At 42.9% G+C, this 5,429-nt stretch overlaps 1 non-coding gene across 1 annotated transcript; it reads right to left on the bottom strand.

Moving 5' to 3' along the window:
- Window positions 1-4,180: 4,180 nt before the first annotated feature.
- Window positions 4,181-4,253, bottom strand: TRNAR-CCG (transfer RNA arginine (anticodon CCG)). The gene has a single exon. It is a non-coding gene; the product is annotated as a tRNA-Arg (tRNA).
- Between the last annotated feature and the right edge of the window lie 1,176 nt (window positions 4,254-5,429).

Genomic DNA, 5,429 nt, shown 5'->3' with positions numbered 1-5,429 from the left:
TGAAAAAAAATGAAGACACTTTTTAAAAAATGCAGAATACCCAGCATAGCAAGTAGGTTCAGAAGATGGGTGACCAAACCATAACCGCTACAACACAGGTCTGATATCTCTGTTGATGATTGGATGTGAATGAGATGCGTGTGGTCCACCAGCAGAAGTCTCCTAGGAAAGCTGTAGAGCAAGTCTCCAAATCTGATTTCTCTCTGAAACATCATTAGGCCAGTATTCTTTAGTAGAGAATTCATTTAACTCATCTATTCTAGCGTCCTTCAACTTTTTTATAAGTTTGATGTGAAAGGGTGACATTTTATTGAATTAACACACAATACTCTTTTTCGTTGGTGAGGAAGATTGTCCCTGAGCTAACATCTGTGCCAATCTTCCTCTATTTTGTACGTGGGATGCCACCACAGCGTGGTTTTTTTTTTTTTTGAAAGATTGGCACCTGAGCTAACTACTGTTGCCAATCTTTTTTTCTTTTTTCTTTTCTGCTTTATCTTCCCATACCCCCCCCCATACATAGTTGTATATTTTTAGTTGCAGGTCCTTCTAGTTGTGGGATGTTGGACGCCACCTCAACGTGGCCTGACAAGCAGTGCCATGTCCGCGCCCAGGATCCGAACCCTGGGCCGCCGCAGTGGAGCATGCGAACTTAACCATTCGGCCACGGAGCCGGCCCCCACAGCATGGTTTAATGAGCACTGTGTAGGTCTGTGCTGGAGATCCAAGCCCGCAAACCCCAGGCCACCAAAGCAGAGCAGCCAAACTTAACCACTATGCCACCAAGCTGGCCCCACAGTACTCCCAATTTTACCCCCATTTTATCCATTTTTATTATAGATATTCCCCCCCTTTCATGGACAATGAGGTGAGAAATAGACTGTGCTTCACCACTTAAAACATCATGCCCGGGGCTGGCCCAGTGGTGCCATGGTTAAGTTTGCATGTCCTGCTTCGGCAGCCCGGGGTTCAGCGGTTTGGATCCTGGGTGTAGCACTGCTTGGCAAGCCATGCTGTGGTAGGCGTCCCACATAGAAAGTAGAGGAAGATGGGCACGGATGTTAGCTCAGGGACAGTCTTCCTCAGCAAAAAGAGGAGGATTGGCAGCAGATGTTAGCTCAGGGCTAATCTTCCTCAAAAAAAAAAAAAAAAAAAAATCATGCCCTCCTTCAACATGTTAAAGAGCATTTATGAAAAACCCACAGCTGACATCATCCTCAATGTTGAAAACCTAAAAACTTTCCTTCTAAGATCAGGAATGAGACAAAGATGCCTGTTTCACCACTGCTGTTCAACATTGTGCTGGATGTTCTAGCCAGAACAATTAGACAAGAAAAATCAATAAAAGTTATCTAAGTTAGAAAGGAAGAAGTAATGCTGTCTCTGTTCACAGATGACACGATCCTACATATAGAAAATCCCAAAGAATCCACAAGAAAACTACTAGAGCTAATGAAGAAACTCAGCAAAGTTGCAGAGTATAGTAAGATCAACACACAAAACTCATTTGTGTTTCTATACACCAGCAATGAAGAATCCGAAAAGAAAATTAAGAAAACAATTCCAATTATAATAGCATCTAAAAGAATAAAATACCTGGGAGTGAATTTAACCAAGGAAGTGAAAGACTTGTACACTGAAATCTATAAAACATTGCTGCAAGATATTAAAGAGGACCCAGGGGCCGGCCTGGTGGCGCAGCTGTTAAGTGTTCATGTTCTGCTTGGCGGCCTGGGCTGGCCGGGTGCGGACATGGTACCGCTATGGCATGCCATGCTGTGGTAGGCGTCCCACATAGAAAGTAGAGAAAGATGGGCATGGATGTTAGCTCAGGGCCAGCCTTCCTCAGCAAAAAGAGAAGGATTGGCAGCAGTTAGCTCAGAGCTAATCGTCCTCAAAAATAAATGAATAAATAGATAAATAAATAAATAAATAAATACGACCCAAATAAATGGAAAGATATCCCATGTTCCTAAATAGGAAGTCTTAATACTAAGTTGTTAATTAAATGCTAAGATGTTAATACTACCCAAAGTGATCTACAGATACAATATAATTCCTACGAAAATTCCTACAGCCTTTGCAGGGAAGCCACTCCTCAAATTCATATCGAGGGGCTGGCCACGTGGCTGAGTGGTTAAGTTCGCTTGCTCCGCTTTAGCGGCCCAGGGTTTCGCCAGTTTGGAGCCTGGGCACAGACATGGCACCGCTTATCAGGCCATGTTGAGGCAGCATCCCACATGCCACAAATAGAAGGACCCACAATTAAAATATACAACTATGTACTGAGGGGATTTGTGGCGAAAAAGAAATTAAAAAAAAATGAAGATTGGCAACAGTTGTTAGCTCAGGTGCCAATCTGAAAACAAACAAACAAACAACTTAGTATAAAGCTATAGTAACCAAAGCAGTATGGTACTGGGGAAGGATAGACATATAAACCAATGTAATAAAATTGAGAGTCTAGAAATAAACCCATACATTTAAGGCCAACTGATTGTTTTAAAAGATGAATATTTATGCTTTTTTTTTTTTTTTTTTGAGGAAGATTAGCCCTGAGCTAACTACTGCCAGTCCTCCTCTTTTTTGCTGAGGAAGCCTGGCCCTGAGCTAACATCCATGCCCATCTTCCTCTATTTTATATGTGGGACGCCTACCACAGCATGGCGTGCCAAGCAGTGCCATGTCTGCACCCGGGATCCGAACTGGCGAACCCCAGGCTGCCAGGAAGTGGTAGCTTCGGACTTAGCTGCTGTGCCACCGGGCCGGCCCCTATTGATGCTTTTTGTGTGTGTGAGGAAGATTGGCGCTGAGCTATCTGTGCCAATCTTCCTCGATTTTATGTGGGATGCTGCCACAGCATAGCCTGGCTAGCAGTGCCATTTCTGTACCCAGGGATCGAACCTACCAACCCGGGCGCAGAGGCTGAGCAAAGGAATTTAACCTCTACGCCGCTGCCTGCCGGCCTGCCCCTGTATACTTTTAATTGTGGGCGGAAAACCCATCAAACTTGCCATCTTAACTATTTTTGAGTGTACTGTTCAGTTGTTAAGTATATTCATATAGTTGTGGAACAGATCTCCAGAACTCTCTTTGTTTTGCAAAATTGAAACACTATACTCATTAAACTCCCCATTTCCCCCTCCCCCACAGACTGGTAACCACCATGCTACTCTCTGTTTCTAGGAATTGGACTACTTTAGATACTTTGTATAAGTGGAATTATATAGTATTTGTCTTTTTGTGACTGGCTTATTTCACTTAGCATAATGTCCTTCAAGGTTTATCCATGTTGCAGCATGTGACAGGATTTCTTTCCTTTTTAAGACTGAATAATATTCCATTGTATTTATACACACACATACATTTTGTTTATCCATTTATCCATCCAAGGATGTTCAGGTTTCTTCTACTTCTTGGCTATTGTGAGTAATGCTTCTGTGACCATAGGTGTGCAAATACCTGTTTGAGACCCTGCTTTCACTTCTTTTGGACATATACTCAGAAATGGAACTGCTGGATGGTATGGTAGTTCTATTTTTAATTTTTTGAGGAACCTGCCTACTCTTGAGATCCATTTATCGCATTTACTCTCTTGCTAAAACCCAACCTATCGTGACTACTTTAATAGAAGTTGCTCCAGAGGACAGTTCAGTTCGGGATAAAAGCCTTTGGTGGCTTCTGCCTTTTATGCTTCTCTCTGAGATCACTATTTGGGATGTAGTGGCAGTTACATTTATGGTACTAAGGAAAATCTGGAGAAGATCAAAAAGTGCCTTCAGGTTCTCAGCGAGTTAGCACTATTATTTCTTCTGTCAGGAATACTCTGCCTAAAGAAGCCCCCACCCCTTATTCTTGATCTCAGCCCATTGCTTATTTCTTTCACAAGTCTTGAGACAAATCTTCATCATTTTGTTTCTGTGTTTGCTTGATTTCATCAGTCGGGTCCAGTAGAAAGTAAGCTCTTTGAAGACACGTGCTATTTCCACCTCCTTCTTTTGTAAAGTACTTGTCACACAGCAGGCATCCCATGTATACTTGTTAAATAAGAGTTTTACCTTTATGTGTGAGGTGGTAACCAGAGCACAGCAACAAGAAGGAAAACGCTGCAAATCAAATTTTAAGCATCTTCCGGACTTTATCCAAGCTGGCGGTAATCAGACTAGTAAGAAAAAAACCACGACCACGAAGGGACTCGAACCCTCAATCTTCTGATCCGGAATCAGACGCCTTATCCATTAGGCCACGCGGCCAGTTGGTGGGAAGCTTTTGTCACGTAACCTCCAAAGGGTATGCAGAGAAGTTGGGGAGAGGGGCTTTCCCCTCGCTAGTTCTAAAGATCCAACTTTATAGTTTCCTGTTTGAGATTAAAATTCACCAACAGTTACAAACCATTTACAACACCCTCTAAAATTTGCAAAAACTAATACATAGAATTTAGGAGCTGTTAGATGGTTCATCAATGTGAACCCTGTCGAAGTCTTTGATTAATTACCTTGAGAGGTATTTAATCAAAGGGATAGGGCGGGAGACTAAATAGGGAGCTGAGGCTGCAACGCGGACGGAAAAGAGCAAAGAGGAGAGAGCGAGCGCAGACAGATGGTACACAGGGAGGGTGGGAGTCTGAAAGGAATGGTGGCGGGGCTGGTGGAAGGGCAGGGACGGCCTAGAAGCTTTGTAAAAGGTTCTGCTGGAAGTGCAAGGTTGGCTTAAACCTGGAAAAAAGTAGGTTTTTCAATTCATATATACTGTAGGTTTAAAAAGATTAGAGCGACTGGATGCCGTTGTTGAACTTGGTGACTCCATGCTGGACTTGGAGACTTCTCAAGTTTGACTTATTCTTGACAAGAAGATGTCCATTGGTTTATTTGTGGGTTAATCCACAGAGGAATAGGGTGTTCTGAAAGAGCCTCGTGGACACCGAATGTATGGGTGGAACAGGAAAGCTGCAAAACACATGCCTAGAAGTACAGCACTTAACACTCATCTGCTAACTCAGTGGTTTTGGTTCCTTGAACATGAGGAGTTATTTGAAAGAAACCAAATCAAAGCAAAACTTCTCTCTGCCGCCGTCCTACACTGTCCCACAAAAAGTCTTTCTCAGCAACTTTTCCCATTTTTTTCCACTATTTTCTTCTTATAGTATCTTCTGGGGGTTAACTCAAAATTCAAATTGTCTAGGAATCCTTCAGTTAACGTTTTTGGAGTGCCTACTGCAGACTTTGACGTCTAGCTCAGGGCTAGAATTTAGGGGTCATTGATGATCGGGAGACCATGGGGTGGAGTGGAGCATGTCCCAGAATGAGCACAAGACTCGGAGTAGCAACACAGTGTGCTTCCCTGTCCTTCCAATACAGGATTGCATAAACTGTTGCAGAGCACAAAAAGGGACAAAAATAATCCTAATTTTAAGGGAGGAAAAAGTTTTC

Source organism: Equus caballus, chromosome 20 (genome assembly GCF_041296265.1).
Source record: "Equus caballus isolate H_3958 breed thoroughbred chromosome 20, TB-T2T, whole genome shotgun sequence".
Lineage (NCBI taxonomy): Eukaryota > Metazoa > Chordata > Mammalia > Perissodactyla > Equidae > Equus > Equus caballus.
This window is presented reverse-complemented; position numbering and strand designations above follow the sequence as displayed.